Below are 20,923 nucleotides of genomic sequence, written 5' to 3'. Positions count from 1 at the left end.
AAAAGAAGAGAACACTCAGAAACTGGATACAGTGGCGTTTTGTTATTTAACCTTCACCAGCGGGCCATTAAGCCTCCAGCTCCTGGGCAGACAAGCTCCTGCCAAAATAAAGGGGGGGCGTTCACTGTTGTTGTGTGGGGGGAACGCAGAATGTTCTGTAAAGATGCTAGACAGGGGAGAGGGAGTGGAGAAGAGAGAGCAGGGAGGAGGGAAGAAAAGGACAAGTGCAGTGGGTTACCTCCACCCCCATTGCCTCTTCAATGCTTCTACCCATGACATCTCACCATTGGAGAGAAATGGGATCTTTCAGTTTCAAATGTCTGGCAAAGAAAAAGGACCGAGGCTTAGGTTCTCGTTCAATGGTCGGCCAGAAAAAAAAAAAAAAAAAATGAAGCCGCATCAAGATTAGGGACACCTTTGTTGGCTTTTTTCTTCCCCTGCTCCATTCATCACTCTCTGGCAGCCAGGACACCAGGCCAACGGCAGCTGCTGACTTTCCCCAGCCGGCTGCCTGCTGTTGCCGGGCCTGGTTTGGTGGCAGCCAGACTGTCCCCACGCTGGCTTCCTCCCCGCCCAGTGGCGGTTACTTGTTTGATTTGTCTCTGGGATGCCCTTAGGATCCACTGACTGATACCTGACTTGGAAGGATGAAGTATCAAGATCCAGGCATCAGGTGTCTGCTAGGATGAGATGAGCCTGGGACAGCCTTCCAATCCTGCATCTGTCGTGGCTTTTCTTGGATAGTTAGGGCTCTCTGAGCATGGCGTTGTGTAGTCCAGGAATTTCTAAAGTTTTTATGTTAAGTGAAAAAAGAAGCAAACCCAAAAACTGTTCCATGAAAAATATAAATACATGTGGACGAATTAAGGGGTTTTAAAAAATGTTTCACTTGAATGGAAGGGCTGTACATGAATCATTTTCTAAAACAAAACTGTGGCACATTATTAGTATATTCACAATATACAGAAAATTGCAGAGAAACGTCTGCTAAATGGAACACGGCATTTACAGACCTTGGAAAGATAAATAAAAAGGGCAAGGTAGGTATAAGAAAAGACAAAAGACACAAAGAAGTCTGGAATTTAATTATGAGTATTACTGCCATTATATATTACACACATCATCACGTTTTATCTTTCCTCTGAGTTTGGACTTATAAGAGCCATGAGAAAACAATGTTTGGAGAGAGGGAGAAAGCTTCACTGTGTTCAAATTTGCTTCTGACACAGTCATTAGGATTTTCAGTTAAATTTAGATGGACTGAATTGTTTCATTTTTTTGTTCATTTACTGCCCAACCCTTCACACTTCCTAAATGTATATTTATCCTAGTTTAAGAATCCCTTTCAAATCATGCATCTAATCAATCCTAATCTTTCTGGTTCTACTCCTTAAAAACAGTAATTCCCTGACCCCAAAAATTTTAATAAAAAATGACCATGTGATCTCTCTTTTCCATTACATATAACACCTATCCTTTAGGTAAGATTGATGCCCAAAGCAGATGACCTAACACTCTGTTTTGAGGTCCAGCCCTTGGGTTTCTAAAACACCATTCGAAGGAGTTATCTGCAGTTTACATATGATTTCAATATCACAGCTAGAAATAGCAGCTCCAAAGCACATGTTCTACTGACTAATTTGGTGGGGCATAGTATGAATGACCTTTGGATACACCGAGGTGGTATCAGGATCATTCATTAATTTCAAAATGTATTTACTGAGGCCTTTTAAGCTCAAGGAGTTTACAGTCTGTCGAGGTGAAGAGACAGGTAAATATGCAATTGTAACACAGTGTGATAGTGGTTATAATAGAGGCATGAACTTACTTAACCTGGAGAATTAGGGAAGGCTTCCTGGGAGAGGTGGCACTCAAGCCCAGTCTTTTTTTTTTTTTTTTTGATAAATTTATTTATTTATTTTTATTTGTTTATTTTTGGCTGCACTGGGTCTCCGTTGTTATGCGCGGGCTTTCTCTAGTTGCGGCGAGCAGGGGCTACTCTTTGTTGCAGTGTACCGGCTTCTCACTGCGGTGTCTTTTCTTGTTGCAGAGCACGGGCTCTAGGCACGCGGGCCTCAGTAGTTGGGGCACGCGGGCTCAGTAGCTGTGGCTCACGGGCTCTAGAGCGCAGGCTCAGTAGTTGTGGCGCACGGACTTAGCTGCTCCGTGGCATGCGGGATCTTCCAGGACCAGGGCTTGAACCCGTGTCCCCTGCACTGGCAGGCAGATTCTTAACCTCTGTGCCACCAGGGAAGCCCTCAAGCCCAGTCTCGAAGGGTAAGCAGGACTTAGCCAAATTAATGAATGTTCTGGGAAAGGAAGCATCAGGTGCAAAGGCAAGGCGGCATGAGAGTGTGTGAACCCTTCGGGAAGCTGCAAGTTGATCATCTGACTAGCATAAAATGCTTGTCAGAATGGCAGAAGATGAGGCTTTGTCTTCTCCCTGCTCACCAATAACCTATACTTCTCTTGCTGAAGTCTGTGCCTTCAAAACATTTGTAATAATATATTGTAATCTCTGTGAATCCAGATTGCAACCAATTCCAATCACTCGATTTGCAGGAAATGCACTCAGTTTCCACGTCACGTAGGTCATGATTTCCGCTGGTTGAGATGCAACGAGCAGGATGCCATGTGGACGATAATGTCCCAGAGCTGCAACAAAGGCTCTGAACATATCCACATTTCTCTGTACCACGTCGAGGTAGGACTGAGAACTACCCAGAGAGTTGACTGTGAAGATCGCCACCTTTGCTGAAATTGCTAATGTGCAGGCAATTCCCAGTTCTCCACCGCCAACCGAGGTAATTTTATTGACTTTTATTCTCATGATTTGCCCAGTTCTTTGAATTTATATCTGAGACACCTTCAGTGATTTTTGCAGTATAGGCTAGCAAGTCTGCCTGCTGTGCCGCATCAGATGATGATAGAGAATACAGGGGAAGTTCTTCTTGAAACTTGGCAATCATTTCTTTAATTCATCCAACAATGACAAATTTAGGCCTGATACATCACAGGAATAGTGCCAGTGAAATTCAGCAGGTTTTTCTGGGAACTATCTTTGAAAACATAGGTATCCATGGAATATCTGAAATGTGGGAAAAACATATTTACAGTCTTCAGTTCTTCCATAGTTAGATCCCTGAACTTGTACTTGCCAAGCAGTTGCCTCACACCCTCACTGTTGAGCTCCATCTCCAGCCAGGACCACGAGTCGGGTTCTAGTCCAGGAATTTCTTACACGTGCATTTGTATCACTAACAGTGACAACCATAACTGGCCTCTGATGATCGCGATGCTAATAGTTATATTTAGTCATCTTTATCCAGTAGCTCGCGTGGGCCAAACACAGTTTGTTGCTCATGGTATTTTTGTGGCATTTTGCAGATGGGGAAACTGAGGTTAAGAACAGCCAAGTGACAAACTCAACGTCATAGAGGTAGAAAGGGGCTGAGTTGGAATCTGAATCTAGGTCCATCTGGTTTCAAAGCCTTACTCTTTGCACCACTGCAGTCTTTTTCAGTGAATTTGGAGAGAGGAAGGGAAGAGGGGAAGGGAGCAAAGGAAAAGGGACCTTTGTAACTACAGAGAAATAACACATCTATGAGCATATATACCTTGCTCACTGTGGAGGAAAATGTGTGGTTCCAGCCGAACTTTGGTTTGACATACCACACTGTTCCCTGCAGTAGATAAGGCCTTCCTAACGATCTCCAGAGGACACCAAGTCCCGCCTCTGTCATTTACATATAGTAAGTCACCTTGAACAAGTCCCTTCTCTACTGTAAGCGTAGGACCTACCTACCCCAGAGGGTTGTGGGGAGATGAAAGGACCTCAGACATGGTGGGTCTTACCCAGTGCCTGGTACACACCAGGCTTTCAGATGGGAGCTGTGACTAGTTAGGCTAGTTTACCCTTCTTTGCCTTGGTAGAGAAACGAGAACCATTGTCCCTTCCTTGCCAACTCAAGTTTTTTCCTGCTGAAGCAGGGCTCACCTGAGCCGCCTTGACATCAGGGTTTGCAAACCACCTTGGGGCACTCATTGTGTAAATAAACCAATAAATTCTTTTCCCCCTAGTCTTATCAGAGGCAAGCCCTCGTTTGGAATTTCTGAAGTAAAGTGACTCTTGCCAGGGAGCTGGCACCAGGGCAGTGTGTGAAGCAGGGATAATGAGTTGCAGTGGTCATGGCTGAGTGAAAACGGCTGCTGTGGGAACTGGAGGTCTCTGGAATCCATTGGTGACTGCTCTGATATCCTGGCCCTTCACTCGTGCTTCCCTGTGCCCTGTTGGAGAGCTGTTTGAGAACCTGCTGATTTTAGCATGGAGGTGGTGCAGAAGGGCATTGGTGTTTATCGTGTCCCACCCAGCCAGGGGTTGGCCATTCATTCAGCAGGTATTTATTGAGTGCCTACTGGGCTTCAGGCTCCGTTGAGAGCAAAGTCCCTGCTACAATGGGGTGTACCCTCGGGCCAGGGAGATGGGCAAACAGTTAAACAGATAAATTACATTCTGACTGGGGGCTTGGTATTTGCTAGAATTCTTTGACCCATCTTAGGAAGCTGGAGGGATGGCCCTGTCTAGGACACCTGTTGGTAGTTGCTGTGTGAACTTGGGCTTTGGATCTGAGAGACCTTTGCGCCTTCCCTACGGTGTTACCCAGAGCCTGTTAGGATGAGCTGGGCACCGGGCTAAGTGCTGGGAATGCAAGGGTGACATAAGACAGTCTCCAACTCATATCATTTACTACAAATTAGTGAGAGACAGTCATCAAACTGTGCAAATAGAAATGCCAGGCTCTCTGAACCTTGGTTTATTTCCTCTCCTGTTTCATCTGGACTCAACTTAGAAATATTTATTGACTGCCTGTAAACGAATAGAGTGTCTGTAATATGCCAGACATTGTTCCAGCACTGGGGATTTGGCAGTGATTAAGCCGTCAAAAATCCTGTCCTCACGGAGCTTACATTCTAGAGCAGTGATTCTCAAGCTTGGGGAAGCATCAGAACCACCTGGAGGATTTGTTAAGCCGGGTCCCACTCCCTCACTCCCACCCACACACCCAGTCTGTGTCAGTAGGGCTGCTGTGGGGCTTGGAAGTTGGTGTTTCCAGCGCATGACGCTGCTGCTTTGTGCCCTGTTGCTTTGCAGACCGCTAACAGTTGATTTATTGAATCCTCGCAATAACCTGGGAGGATTGGGGGTTAGGGTGGGGTAGGGGAGTCGGGGGGAGCCCTCTCATCGCTGTTTTACAGACAGGGAACTGAAGAAGGCAGGTGAGGCAGCTTGGCCCTCCCTCTTATGCTAAGCAAGCTACAGGAAGTGACTTCAGAAGCAAGCACTGTTTAACTGCCTCGCCGTGATCGCTATGAGCAATTTTGTTCTAGTTCTTTTGCTGACCCAGAGCCCGACTGGTGGCAACATCCAGTCGGGTGTGCCCCCGCGTTGTAAAATAAAGGATGGGGAAGCAGGAGGTCTGAGCAGATCCCAGAAGCCAGAAGGAGCTTCTCTTTACGTTAGAATGCGTGGAGTTATATATCCATGGTCACCGAGAGGAACAGAGGGCACGGGTCTTCCCTGTTTCTCCCTGATGCTGAGCCAGGAGACCTGTGCCGAGTCCGCTCTTCAGAGGAAGGGGTGCTGGGCTCCTTCACCCCTAACCCAGTCTTACTTCGAGTCTAGGAAGTGCAGATGAGGTGTGGCAAAGAGGCAAGGCTCTCCTCTCAGAATCCTCACAACAGCCCTCTAGGGAGGCCTTGTTCCCCTTGACCATGACTTGGATTGTACATCCTCAGCCTGGTCACTGGCTGGTTCTCTGACCTTGTTTAAGCTACTTAAAGCCTTCTGAGCCTCAGTTTCTTCACTGGCAAAATGGGAATAAATTAGAAGCTACCTTGTAAGCCACAATGAAATTCGAGGTCTCTCATTATATTTAAGTTCCACTGTCTGGACTGTTCTAATGACAGAGATTAAGGCCTCCTTGATAGCTTCATCTATAGTTCTGTAGTTTCTGCTCAGTTCATATATTTTGAGCACCAGAATTTTTTTGGACATAAACCTCTTTCTTCTCATTTCTCTGGACAAATGGATCATACTTAAGCAGATACACATCTTCCCAGACAACAAAGACTTTTGCTAGACGGGACTACTAAGCGGTATCTTAATAGCTCAAAAAATTTCAAACCAGCCTGAGTGGTTTATTTCCACTGCTGATATAAAACAAATATTTGCTGGCCGCAGGTGGAGGACCCTGGGTGTTTCTTCAACGTCCTGACTGGTCACCAGGCCTGAGTGGTTCTCAAAATGTGGTCCCAAACCAGGTCATCAGCTTCACCTGGGAAGTTGTTAGACCTGCAGACTCTCCTGTCCCACCTCATACCTACTAATCAGACACTCTGGGGGGTGGAGCCTTGAGAGCTGTCTTTTAAGGAGCATCCCAGGTGACTGCTGCCCCCTCAAGTCTGGGAACTACTGGCCAAATGTTTGCAGCTAGAATGACGTGAGGTATTCTGTGAGTGGTCGCAGGCAAAAACTGGCCAGGTTTGAAGAGCCTTCCAAGCACAGGTCGATGCAGCCCGTTGAAATGGTCTTCACTGGCTTGAGAACATTTTATGATCAATCCCCAAACCCTTATTGTCCAAGCGGGACCTCCGCACTTCTTTCACCAGGCCTCACCATCACTTAACATCTTTGCATCAAGATTCAGCTCACAAATGAAGTATAAAAAGGCCTTCCCCTTCTCCCTCGCCTGGGCTCCATGACACCTTATGCTGTAGTAGGACAGCGTGACTACCCGCATCCTCTCCGTTCTTGTTAATAGGCAGCTCAGTGGCTGGCACACAGTAGGACTGCACCAAGCCAGGAAATGGCTGCTCCCCAGTTGGGAGTTTTGGATTCTGTTTGTGGCCCTTCCTCATAGCAGCAAGTCCCTTGGCCTTCCTGAGCCCTAGTCTTCGTTGCTCTATGACGGGGGAATAATGACCCTTGGTCTCCTTTCCACAATGGAGTATAGGAGTCTGTGTCTGGATCTCCGGGACAATAGGATCAGTCAGTGATTCTCAAGTTCAGTTGCACATCGGACTCAGCAGAGGGGGAGTGCTAAAAACACCTATGCCCGCCCCACTCCCAGAGAATCTGGTTTCATTGGTCTGGGGTATGGCCTGGGCATGGGATTTCTAGAATCTCCCCAGTTGACTCTGGAATACAGCCACATTGGAGAACCACGAGTGTAGGTAAATACATCCCTTCCTCAAAATGCTTGGAGAGTTTGAATGAGATTATGCTAAAGTACCTTGTAAAGCGCTTTAAAATTTAAGAGTTCCACAGTTCCACATGGAAAACTGAAGATGATTCAGGAAGTATTAAAAAATAGCTATGGGAGGGGGAGAAGGAGATATTTCAGGGATGTCAGGCACCTTGCAGTTTGGTAATTTCCCCTCTTCTAGATCTGTCTTGCTATTTCTTTCCTGATGTGTTAAGTATCAAATTGATTTGGGCTCATCTTTGCCTTAATGTGAAAATCTTTTAACTCGCATTGCAGGAGTAAATGCCTTTAAATAAATTGGTCTAAGCTACTTTGGAGTTGTAGGCCTGGGGGGTGGGCAGCTGCTGCCTGTCCCCAGCAGATCTTGGTCTGGATTTCATGCACACGTCTGAGTCCTCGAGACTCCAAGGGAGTGGGGAATGCAGATATTGTCACCATGTAGATCGTGGCCGGTGGATAAGAACTCATCATAGCCAACACTTGCTGAGACCCTAGATAGTGCAAAGATCTGAGCCGAGTGCTTTGAGTGCATTTTCCAATTTAATTCTCCTAGCAACCGTGCGAGGTGAGAACCGTTACCATCTCCATTCTGCTGCTGGGGAAACTGAGGCTCAGGCAGTTGAGAACTTGCCAGTGATGGCACAGCTAATAAGTGGCAGAACTGGGATGCCACTTTCTCTGCCGCCACAATGCACCCTGGAGGCCAGGCCAGGCTAGGCTGTCAAGAAGAGCAATACTGAATTTGTTCTGGTAATTCAGACCATAGCTCCTTTCACTACTGTGATTCCTTGAGTAGCAACTTCGCTCGGTTGCTCAGGGTCTGTCTGGATAGCTAGACCTTTCTGTTTGCTCTGCTCCTATTTTCGGAGATGTCCCTCTCTCAGCGAGCACAGTGAGTGAGCTCTTTTTCTGAGTACAGTCAGTTTTTCAAAATTCCTCCAAGGATCACTTTCCTAGACCACGTTCCCCTGTCCTGGTGGTGATGAGCATCTTTGTTTCACCCTCCTTATAGACTCTTGTGCTCAAGGTAGCCCCATCTCTTGTTACTTTGGCATGAAAGACTCAGCAGGAATCAAATTCCCTTCGGACGCTTTGGTGTCTGAAGGGCATGTGGGCTTGGACGGCAGCATTCTTGCTTGCCCAGTAGCACATCCTTCAGGACGTTTGTTTGGGTTCACTAGAAGTCAATTGGGTCATCTCAGATCTGAAGTGGCTCTAGCCGTGCACAAATTACCTTCCACTTCTGTTGCGTGTTGGGTAGAATCGAAAACAAAGAATGCCATTACCTTTGTGTGTTTGGTTCCTGGTGGGAACTGTGCTAAGAAGAGGGTTCAGCAGTGACCAGAGACAGACATCATTCCTCATAGAGCTTACGGACACATAAGAACATGAACAAAAGACTTACGGATTAGGAAGATAAAGAGGATGCTGTATTAGAAAATAATAGGTCTTGTAAATGACACCAAAGATCCAGCTATGGAATTTAAAAGTTCTGTAGTCAGAAACACTGTTTGCTTTGACCTTTAAGTAGGATCCGTCTTCCGTCTATAGTGATCACTGCTCTACCTCTTCAACCAGGTTTTCTTAATTCAAGGCAGGAGATCCTGGCACTCACTGTAGTGGCAACAAGTGTATTTTCTTTTTTTTTCGCTTTTTTTTTTTTGAATGAAAGATTCTTTAACTTCTGTAGTGCTTCACAATTTTCAAAAGTTTCACACACGTGATTTCATACAATCTCATAATAACCCCCTCTTTTTTTTTATCCCCTACCCCTGTATTGTGCCTTTCCCCTTCCCTCTCCCCACTGGTAACCTGTAGTTTGTTCTCTATGTCTGTTGAGTCTGTTTCTTTCTATTTTATTCCCTGGTTTGATGTATTTTTTTGATTCCACCTATAAGTGATATCATACAGCATTTGTCTTTCTCTGTCTGACATACTTCACTTAGCATAATGCCCTCCAAGTCCATCCATGTTGCTGCAAATGGCAAAATGTCATTCTTTTTTATGGCCAAGTAGTATTCCATTGTACATGTAGACCATATTTTCTTTATCCATTCCTCTGTTGATGGATACTTAGGTTGCCATACCTTGGCAATTGTAAATAGCGCTGCTATGAACACTGGGAAGCAGTGCTTTTTCTTTCTTTTTTTTAAAAAATAAATTTATTTATTTATTTTTGGCTTCATTGGGTCTTCGTTGCTGCGCACCCGGGCTTTCTCTAGTTGCGGCGAGCGGGGACTACTCTTCGTTGTGGTGCGCGGGCTTCGCATAGCGGTGGCTTCTCTTGTTGCAGAGCACAGGCTGTAGGCACGCAGGCTCAGTAGCTGTGGCGCACGAGCTTAGTTGCTCCGCAGCATGTGGGATCTTCCCGGACCAGGGCTCCAACCCGTGTTTCCTGCATTGGATTCTTAACCACTGTGCCAACAGGGAAGTCCCAGCAGTGTTTTTTCCTTAACTTTGGCCAAGGAGCTCTGTTCTTCCCCCAAGGCAGCATGATTGGTCAACCACATGCATCTGAATTTCCTAAGAGAGTTACTCAAATGCAGATTCCAAGGCCTGGCTCTGGTCAACATAATCAGTTTCTGGATTATGTGAAACCCAGACTCCTTTGTAAAAAGAACCACTGAGTGATTTTGCTACCGTCCTAGGTTTGAGAAGTACTGATCAAGGAATAGACTTGTTTCCAAGTGCAAATCATTCTAGAGACTCGACCAGGACTAGAATCCCTTCAGCCTCTTCCACAACCTGGCCTACTTATTTATTGGTCCTCACCTCAGAAACATCTCTTCCTTTCTTCAGGCATCCATGGGTTTCTAGAGTGTGCTCAGGTGCTCTCTCCCCAAGAGTAAGCCTTCAGTCCTACCCCCTGCTCCTTTCTCTGAGGGACACAGAGGGGTTCCATACCCACCACCCCACCACCCCCATTCCCGCCATACCCTCCATTCTCCTCCTCCCACCCCCATTCTCTGAGCAAAGTTCCAGGAGTGTCACCAGGAGACCTGTGGTGGCATCTTCCTTGACTTCCCTGTAGTGTCTAACCGTATTGCCAGCTCTCCTCCTTTCCTGGCAGTCATTCTTATCCAGGAGAGTAAGGCGTTGTGCAGTCTCCTCCCTAGTGGCGGCCTGGGTCGCCAGGCCTTCGACCACCTGCTCTGCACTGAAACCTCAGGTGCTTATTTCCAGTTTCCGGCTGGACATCACTTCTCTGTCCAGGCGAGCACTGCAAACTACCACAAATCTAAAACTGAATCCAGTCCGGGTCTCAAACCAACATCTTTGCCCATCTGTGTACGTTGAAGCCCCGCCTCCCTCACTGGCCACGTTGGGTACCACTTGCTCCACGAGGCCTTCCCTCATCTGTCATCTCCCGCGCCACTCTGGCTGGAGGGTATCTACTTTAAGCCAGGCCTGTTCTGGTCAAAAGCAACAGAGGCCCACGTGACATGGCTCTAGAAAAGAGAGGCTGCTGTGAGGTCAGAGATTTCACAGGAATCTAAGGATGGGCCTAGCAGCCCCCACTACCGGGATGGCAGGAGCTGCAGCTGGAGGCCGTGAAGAACAGCGGTCTCCACGTACGTCCCTCTGTTCCCTCCTGTCGGCCCGCTCATGTCATGGTTTCTGCTACCTCTGAAACCTACAGACAGACTACAACAAATCTGAAATTTGTTCATACGTTCATAAACCATGTTATGAATTAGTTCTGCCTTGAACTTGCTGTGTGACCCTGGGCAAGCTACTTAATCTCTGTGAGCCTCAGTTTCCTCACTCTATACAAATAAGACGAAGAAGAATAATAGCCGAGATTTTATTGGGTGCCAAGCCCTGCTCTAAGTGTTTTATATTAGCTCAATTAACTGTCACACTAACTTTCTGAGGGAGGTACTGTTACTATCCTCATTTATAGATGAGGAAGTGGAGGCACAGAGAGGCTAAGTAATTTGCCCAAGGTCACACAGCTAGAAAGTGGCAAAGCCAAGATTCAAACTCAGGCTCTCTGGCTCCAGAGCTCACGCTGTTAGACCGCCATTCACTTTGAGGGGTTATTGTGAGAATTATAGCGTGGATTCTCTTATTTAGGACACGTAGCCGAGAGCAGTACTCAGAATAAGTACTTAAGAATGCTAACAGCCATGACATCATCATAGCATTAGTTTGCAGGTGACCCATATGACCTTCACAACCCCAGCCGACCTCGTAACTCTTCGCCTCAGCAGCCACAGCTAACCCGGTGTCCCCGGTTCAAATTCTTGTGAGAGATGCTGATTTGGAAAGATGACAGAGCTGGCCTTGAACTGGATTCACCTGGTACAAGAAATCACGACAGGGCTCAGGGGTCATGTACCAACCACAGCAGCTCTCCTCTCAGGAGAGGCCGTGGGCAGCTGGCATCCCTAGGTCGTTCTTTCTCAGAACTTCCAGAGTCAACTGTTCTGAATGTCTGGCAGTTAGGGGACCTGGTGGTTACTCTCGCTGAGCACATGCTCGATTCTGAGCCCTGCTTTTGGCCTCATCCCCTGTGGCAAGCTCCCATTCATTTCCGTGACCCTGACTCTCACTGCTGGAAGTGGGGCCTGTGGACCAGCACATCAGCATCGCCGGGGAACTTGTTAGAAATGCAGAATCTCAGGCTCCACCTCAGACCCACTGAGTCAGAAATTGCACTTTAACAAGATCCCCAGTGGTCCTTGCAGGTTAATGTTTGAGTAGCCCTGGCCAGTCAACACTACTTATGTCTGCGTAGCACTGTTTTGTTTTTTTGTTCTGTAGCTGACTGTGCCTCTAACTAGCTCCGATATAGATATCAGATAATATCAGGAAGCAGTGGATTCTTACAACCAGGTATAAACACTGCCGAGGGGTAGGAGCTTCTCAGCCTGTTCCCACAGCCCCACATGGAATAAGGGATTGAAGCCGGATCGGGGATGGGAGTGGGGGAGGGCTCAGTTGAAAGGGCGGGGTCACACCTGCTGGGAAAAGACAGGGTCCTGAGCCTGCAGCATGCCCACCAGTGGGGTCAGATGCCAGAGGTCAGAGTGGAGGCAGGCTGTGTAGAAGTCCACCACGGTGGCAGGACGTGGTCTCCGGGGTGCACGGGGCAGTCAGAAGATGGGAACCCTTGGTGGCAGGGGCAGTGTCTCTCAACTGCAACACAGAATGAGGAGGTGGCCCGCGGGCACCTGGCAGAGATCACAGAGGCAGAATTCCAGCCCTTAGAGAACAGTGGCAAGAGCAAGACAAGGAGGTCTGGGGTCCCCAGTAAGCTTCCCAGGCAGAGGCTTGAGCCAGCAGAATAAATGGCAGGCTCCCTGGAACTAGCTTAGAACAGGGCAGAAGTACCGCCATGAGGGGGCTAGCAGAAACAGTGCCCATGGCCAAGGCTGGGACCGGCTGAGCCAGGACCCCCATGCGCAGCCCTGGACCCAGCCAGGGGCAGCCTGAGTGGGGCGGCACTGGGGCAGGAGAGGGCAGGCTCCTGGTGGGGGACCGGGGGCGGGAGGGGCAGGCAGCCAGCTGCAGGCTGGAGGGCAAGTCTGTATGAGGCCCTGTGGACCGCCTTGCCTTCCTGGCATGAGGGCGGTGGGGAGGTGTGGCTGGATGCCAGAGGGCTTTCCCATCACTGCTCCCTGGCCCCGGTTCACCGTAACCGCATAAGCATGGACCTTGCCCGGACACATTCCCGAGATAACACCCACCGTCATCCCGGGAACAGGGTGACAGCCCGACTGTATGAGCAAGGCTCCCGACACCCTCCCTGCGTTCATTTCCAGTTTGCTGGATGTTGTATGTGTGTCTATGTAAAATGACAGAAGAACGAGTCATTAGTGAGCCGTCCAAAGTCCCTTTGGGAACATTCCAGGAAAATCAATATCCCATCAAAGCCACAAATGGCTTTTTTCTTTCCCCCACTCCTTCAAGGCAGGGTTTCTCAGAGTGTGATCGGCCAACCTCCCGCCTTACTCCCCCACGGAGCTTGTAAAACACAGATTCCTGGGGCCCTACCTGAAAACGACTGAACCAGAATCTCAGCGGGGCTTCCCAGAATCTGCATTTTTAACCTGCCACCCAGCCGATTCTAATACCCCTTAATAAAACTGAAAAACCTCTCCTCCCCCTACCCACAAGGCACTGTCTTTCCTTTGCACAAACCGGATCCTTGCCCTGCCTGCTGGTGCTCCCCCCCTGTGCTGCTACACCCACTTAAAGGGCCACCTCTTCCCAGGAGCCTGCCTAGCTGTCTTCGTCCCAGCTCAGGTAGGGGGCCCTCTGTGCACCCTTCTAACACGGCTCTGCCACATCGTCATTTCTCTCTCCTGTCTGTATTCTCCGCTGAATGGTAACGCATCCTGCCGAGCCTCCCCAGGCCCAGCATAAAGTTTTGTGCCTAATTAGAACTAGTAAATGAATATGAGCGAAGGCAGCTGAGAGGGAACGGTGAAGCCGCAGAGTAGAGGGTGAAAAGTAGATGCTTCCCGGTAGGAAGCCACCACCTTCCAGTCCTTCTCTCGGTCATCCTGAACTCCTAGGTCAAGTTTTGGAGCCAGAGGGCAAGTATCGGACCCAAGGAGAGCCCAGGGCTCTGGCTGGCCTGGGGCACAGCCCACCTGTTTGGGGCTGAGGCGTCCCCGGTGGAAGCCTAGCTCTCTATCTACATTTTGGAAAAACTCCAGCAGAAAAAAAGGCTCAAGGATGGTTTGCCAGCCCCAAGCCTGACGCCAAACTCAGGGCCTCTAGAATGTTCAACACCCCCCTCCCCTTGTCAAGGCAGGAGGAGTCAAAGAATAGAGCTATCGGACCATGAAACTCCCAAGAGTCCTTTCCCCCAGCGTTTCTCAGAGACCGCTGCCACTGTTTTCTGTGTGAGGCTCCGAATTGCCATTTGCCAAACTGGTAAACGTTGACCCAGCAGAAATCAGGCAAAAATAGGAGAAGCCCCGGACAGGGCTGCCTTAATCGTGTTGGTGAAGGGAGAGCCAGGTGCCTGTGAGCTGAAGAATGCTGCCCATCACCTCGCTCTGAAAAACAAAACGTATTTCCTTAATCTTAACAGCTTGAGCACCCCGAAACCTGCTTTACCAGTCCAGGGTGCCTCCTCTGATCTTGCTTGCTTATCTGTGTATACGTGGGGTCGTGGGACAAGGTGACTTTGGGAAGGCCTGGCCTGCTTGAGACTCTAGGGTCAGCCCAGACTGCTGTGACCACAGGGGACCTTAGCCCCGGAGACAGGCTGACCTCTTAACGCATGAAGTCAGAGTGAGGGCACCTGCTCTCAGTCCGAAGTAGGGTCGGAACCTTCCTGGGTTCTTGGAAGAGAAAGAGGATTGGCTGAATTATAAGTGGCAGGGCAGAGCAGCTGAGGGCTCCGTGCACAGTAGGCCCTCAGCAAATCAATGCTTCTCGCATTGAGCTGGTGAGAAGGGAGCAGCCAGTGTTAAATGTGGGATCTGTCAGAATCCTTCAGACGTTTGCTGAAATTCCATGAGGGCGTCAGGGATTATAAGGTTTTAAGGTCATTACTGAGTTTCTTTCGTGATTTTTTTCATAAGGATGTCATTTCTGAATCCACTCTCTTTCTCTTCCCATCTCCCCACATTACCCTTCCTCCTTCCCTTCCGGGAGGAAGACAGTACGGTGTTATCCTTTGGTCAAAATTTCACATTCAGAAAATGGTAACGTTCAAAAATCTTGTTCAGTGCTGCAGCACCCCCTCCCCCAAGCTGGAGGTTGTGACAGCTGTCACTGACTGAGGAATTTTACATGCATTTACCATTTCCCTTGTGCCTTCGAGAGGAGGCAGCTGAGGCCCAGAGAGGCTAGAGAATTTATCAAGGTCACACAGCAAGTTGGCGAGCGGCTTGGATTTTACTGCGGGCTCTGTGACCCCACGGCCCCGGGTGCTTGTCAGTGCCGCGTCGTTGTCTCCTAGAGGTCATTGGTGCTTGTTGATATAACATCGCTAACCATTTCTCCACCATTTCTCAGAGCGTTTTGTCCACGTGTCCTGATTAGAGAATTAGTTAAGCTCTCGAGCTCTCCAGGGAGCCGTGGCTGGAATCCTGCCTCCTTCCTAGAGTCTGCAGGCAGCCAGATCCCACAGACCCTGCTCTGTCGGGCGGTGAGGACGAGAGATGTGGCCCCGTGGTTGGGGGGCCGGCAGGCAGGTTGTGATGACCCACGGGGCACGTGTTCCCTGTCAGTTCCCAGGCACTGAACCCAGGCACCCCCCCCCCCCGCTCCCCGCCTGGGACCTCCTCTCCTATTTCCCTCTTTGCCTCCTGCCCTCCTAGGATCGACAGCTATTTGGAAAGGTGAGCACAGAGGCCTTTTCAGAAAGAGTCCTATTCTCCCGTCTTCCTGGTACCCTCGCTCACTGGGGAGAGAGAAGCAGGATTGTGTGGGGAGGGAGAGGCAAGTGTACGGGAACAGTTTAGATCTAATTGTTCATGATCCAGAATGTCCTCGTTTGCATTCAGGGATGCTGCCCGCCTTTGTGAGGGGCCACACCAAGTTGAATGATGTGTTATCAGTGCAATGCAATAGCCCAATGACATCATGAAAATCCAGGCTTTGGGAGAACATGTTCACAGGCAAGAATGCAGCGATGAAAAGATGGAAGGGCCTGGTTACGCTGCATAATCCAGCTTTTACTGTATAACCCCTGGGCTTATTGGCCCCTTGTTCCTGTTCTCTTTGACAAAGAATGATTTTTTTTTTTAACTTTCTGATTAGCAATCAGTAGTTTAAGCCTGCTAATCACCTCTTTAGCTTGGCATGTGGACCAAGGGAAGGCCACAGCACTTAATGTGTTCTCTCAGATCCAGAAGTTCAGAAATGTAGTCAGCCCCAATTTTTTTTTTTTTTTTTTGCGGTACGCGGACCTCTCACTGCTGTGGCCTCTCCCATTGCGGAGCACAGGCTCAGGATGCGCAGGCTCAGCGGCCATGGCTCACGGGCCCAGCCGCTCCATGGCATGTGGGATCCTCCCGGACTGGGGCACGAACTCGTGTCCCCTGCATCGGCAGGCGGACCCTCAACCACTGCGCCACCAGGGAAGCCCTCATTTTAACCATTTTTAAGTGTACAGTTCAGAGGCATTAAGTACATTCCCATTGCTGTGCAGCCATCCCCACCACCCGTCTCCAGAACTCTTTTCATCTTGCAAAACGTAGACTCTATCTGGGTTAAACACTCACTGCCCATTTCCCCTCCCCCAGCTCCCGGCAACCACCACTCTACTTTCTTCCTGTACGAATTTCACTGTTCTAGGTACCTCATGTGAGTGGAGTCATACAGGATTTGTCCTTTTGTGACCGGCTTGTTTCACTCAGCATAATGTCCTCCAGGTCCATCTACTCTGCAGCATGTGTCAGGATTTCCTTCCTTTTTCAGGCTGAGTACTATTCTATTGTATGTTTACACCATGTTGTGTTTATCCATTCATTTATTCACGAACACACTTTCACCTTTTGGTTATCGTGAATAATGCCACTGTAAACATGGGTGTAAAACTATCTGTTCGTGCCCCTGCCTGTACATCCTTTGTGTACGCACCCAGAAGTGGAATTGCTGGATCATATGGTAGTTCTATTTTTAATTTTTTGAGGGACTGCTATGCCGTTTTCCACAATGGCTGCACCATTTGCCATTCCCACCAGCAGCGCACAAGGGTTCCAGTGTCTCTGCACCTTCACCAACACACTTAGTATTGTCTGTTTTGGGTTTTTTTTCATAGTAGCCATCCTAATGACATAGTGACATAGTATCTCGTGGTTTTTTATTTTCACTTCCCTGATGATTAGTGATGTTGAGCATCTACACAGATACTTTTAAAAAAACGAACTTCTCCTGTCATTTCGAAGCTAAAGGCAGTAAAAGTAAGGTTCAAGGTGCTGAATCTGAGAAGCCGTGCTGCCTGGGTTTAGTGCTGGCTCCACTCCTTGCTGACTGTAGCTGTGGGTCAGTTGCAAGATCTCTCTGTGCTTCGACTTCTCACCTGTAAAATGGGGTAATAAGTAAACTGCCTCATAGGGCTACTGGGAGGATTCAATGATCTAATACAGATAAATCTCATGGAAAGTGTGAGACTTGTTATATGTGTTTGATGAGTGCTGGACTTCATTACTCTCAGAGTAGAATCTGCTGCCTTCCATCCTCCAGGGATGGTTTTCCTCTCTGCCTAGTCTTTTTCAAGTGGGGTAACAGCCTGGGGAATTTGAGGTGAGATGGTGGCTTGAACCCAGTAGGTTTTCACACTCCCAGGTTGGGCATGTCAGGAGGAAAAAGAGCAGTGGCACAACTACTGAAGCTCGCGCGCCTAGAGCCCGTGCTCCGCAACAAGAGAAGCCACCACAATGAGAAGCCCGCGCACCGCAACGAAGAGTATCCCCCGCTCGCCGCAACTAGAGAAAACCCGCACGCAGCAATGAAGACCCAACACAGCCACAAATAAATAAATAAACAAATTTATTAAAAAAGAAAGAAAACATGAGCAGTGGCAGCCTCTGAAATCCATCCTGAAACTCGGCAGTATCTGGTTTCGAGAGTGAGTTTGTGTAGAGCTGGCAGCCAGGAAATGGGACTGGGAATCTAGTGCAAAGGTAGTTTCTCTGGTTCCTTCAACCAATAACTATTAGAGCAAATAACCATCTGGATGAGAAATGGCTCCTAATGGCCTTGGATTAAGGCAGTTAGCTAAGGGTTTGTGTTGCTGCATGTGTCACCATGGGACCCTGCATCCTGACGGCCTGGAGAACTGTCCTCAGGCCTATAACCTCTGCATCTCAGCATTTGGGCCTCCCTATTGTGCCCCATCTGTAGGTCATTAGCCTCCTGGGAGAGAGATTAGGGTTCCCCTGTCCCTAATTCCAGGGGAAATTCCAGGAGTGTCAGAAGGACCCTGGGTCCTTCCCAGTGCAAATCTCTGACTTGGTCACTCTGCCCAAGGGAAGGAGTCATGGGAAAGTTAATCCTCATCTCTGATCCTTCTCTAAAGCCTAACCCAGTTTCCTTAGCAAACATACTGAAGGAAGCCGTGGCGGGGCGGGGAAGGAGTCTTCCCCCTCACCTGCCTTTACCTGGTTAACTCCTTCTCAGGGCCCAGCTTTTTTTTTTTTTTTTTTTTGCGGCACGCGGGCCTCTCACTGTTGTGGCCTCCCCCGTTGCGGAGCACAGGCTCCAGACGTGCAGGCTCAGCGGCCATGACTCACGGGCCCAGCCGCTCCGCGGCATGTGGGATCTTCCTGGACCGGGGCACGAACCCGGGTCCCCTGCATCGGCAGGCGGACTCTCAACCACTGCGCCACCAGGGAAGCCCCGAGGGCCCAGCTTTTAACATCAGTTCCTCAAGGGATCATCGCCCTGCTCCTGGAATGGGGCCAGGTGCAGTGTTTATATTCCCTCACAGAGCAATATTCTTTCTCTTTAAATCAGTTGTTCAATGGTTATTAGTTAAGACCTCATGTTTTCTTCTGTTTAATGTCAGCCCAGGACTCTTCTAGACTAGCCATTCTCAAAGTGTGTTCCCTGGAGGCCCCTGAGATTCTCTCAGAAGGTCTGCAAGCTCAAACTTCATAATAATACTAAGAAATTATCTGCCTTTTTAACTTTCTACCTATCATGAGAGGACTGTGGAGTTTCCCAGAGGCTACGTGACATGCAGTTTTGCAACAGACTGATGCAAAAGCAGCTCTTAGGACTCAGCGGTCTTCTTTTAAGCCATTCATTAAAGAGATTTGCAAAAATGTAAAATACTGCCATTCTTCTCACTGATTTGTGGGGGAGGGCTTGGAAAATATAATTAATTATAAGGATGTGATTTATGTTAACATGTGATTGGTTTATTATTTTTATTTTCAAAGGAATTAATATTTTTAAATTTTCTGTTTTCATTTCTAATATGATAAATGTTGATCAACAAAACCCACATGTGGACTTTCCTGGTGGCGCAGTGGTTAAGAATCCGCCTGCCAATGCAGGGGACACGGGTTCGATCCCTGGTCTGGGAAGATCCCACATGCCGTGGAGCAACAAAGCCCGTAAGCCACAATTACTGAAGCATGCGCACTCTAGGGCCCACGTGCCACAACTAGAGAAAGCCCACGTGCATCAATGAAGACTCAGTGCCACCAAAAAAAAAAAAAACAAAAACCACCCACATGAACAACAACTCTTGGGGTCCTCAGGTTTTAAGAGTGTGAAGGTGTCCCAAGACCAAAAATTTGAGTGAGGATTGCTGCCCTAAACAGGCATCAGGAACTTTTTTCTGTAAAGGACTAGTGGACCATACCCTCTCTGTCTTACCTATTTAACTCTATAGCATGAAAGCAGCCATAGATAATATGCATACAAATAGGCATGGCTTTGTCCCAATGAAACAAGCAGTGAGAGTTCGGCCTGTGGACCATAATTTGCCATCTCCTGCTCGAGGTTCCAAGCTGTAAAATGCCAGGAACCCCATCTAACCGATAAATTGCTTTATCCCCAACACCTAGCACAGGGCCTACTACTTAGTAGATGCTCAGGCATTATAACAGAAATAGTGTTTAGCGGCTGGTTGTCCAAGTCAAAAATAACAATGGCTTAACTTCAAGGTAAAACTTCTTTAGCACATTAAAAAAAAAAAAAAATCAAGAGTCAGGCCAGTTAGGGCCAGGGTGATGGCTCAAGGGACCCAGGTTCCTTGTGCTTTTCTGGTCCACCATTCTTAGCATGTGACTTCCATCATTAAACTCACCTCATGGCTCAACCAACCTTAAAGAGCCTCAGGAGAATTAAGCTGATCTGCCAATAATGAGCTGCCCATCAGGACAAAACTTAACATTCTTTAAAGAAGGAACATAAAATCCAGATTCTTGACAGCTTAGTGTTCAGAGTATCTAGCATACGATAGAAAAGGTACTCGACTTAGGAAGAAATACAGTAGAAGCAGACCCAAGGATGGCAGAGATGTTGGAATTAGCAGAAAATGAACTAATGTTTATTATAGATATGTTTAAGGAGTTTTAAGGAAAAGAAATCAGTAGGGAAATGGAACCAAATAAAAATTCTAGATGAAACTACAGTATCTGAAACGAAAACTTCCCTAGATGGATCTAACAGTAGTTCAGATGCTGCAGGAAGAAAGATCATTGAACGTGAAGTCAGAGCAGTAGAAACTATCCAGACTGAAGCACAGAAAGAAAAAAAAAAAGTTGGAAAAAAATGGTCAGAAGCTCAGTGATCTGTGGGATGTTGTTAATCAAGGTAACAAATGTATATTTGGATTCCCAAAAGGAAAGGAGAGAGAGAGAGAATGAGAAAATATATTTGAAGAGGTAATGGCTGAAAAGTTCCAAAGTTGGTGAAAAATATTGACCCACAGATCCAAGAAGCTCAACAAACCCTAAGCACGATAATCATGTGGAAAATCACACGTAAATACATCATAGTCACCTTGCTAAAAACCAAAGAGAAAGAGGAAAATCTTGAAATCTCCCAGAGGATAAAGACATGCTGCATGTAGAACAATAAGAACCATTGCTAACTTATCAGAAACGATGCAAGCCAAAAAATAATTGAATAATATCTCTAAGGTGCTGAAAGGTAGAAAAAACAGCCTGCAATTCTATATCAACAAAAGTATCCTTAAAAAAATGAGGGTAAAATCAAAAGCTTTATTTTCA

General features: G+C 47.8%; 1 protein-coding gene and 1 pseudogene across 1 annotated transcript in view; one reads left to right on the top strand and one right to left on the bottom strand.

Annotated features, from left to right (window-relative positions):
* WWC1 (WW and C2 domain containing 1) overlaps window positions 1–20,923 on the top strand; it is a 153,004-nt gene that overhangs the window by 7,755 nt on the left and 124,326 nt on the right. The gene's annotated exons all lie outside the window — the stretch shown is intronic.
* On the bottom strand, window positions 2,065–5,177 carry LOC132423078 (ubiquitin-conjugating enzyme E2 variant 3 pseudogene; annotated as a pseudogene).

Source organism: Delphinus delphis, chromosome 3, assembly GCF_949987515.2.
Source record: "Delphinus delphis chromosome 3, mDelDel1.2, whole genome shotgun sequence".
Taxonomy (NCBI): domain Eukaryota; kingdom Metazoa; phylum Chordata; class Mammalia; order Artiodactyla; family Delphinidae; genus Delphinus; species Delphinus delphis.
The sequence above is the reverse complement of the archived record's forward strand: the minus strand, read 5'-3'. Positions and strand labels throughout refer to the sequence as shown.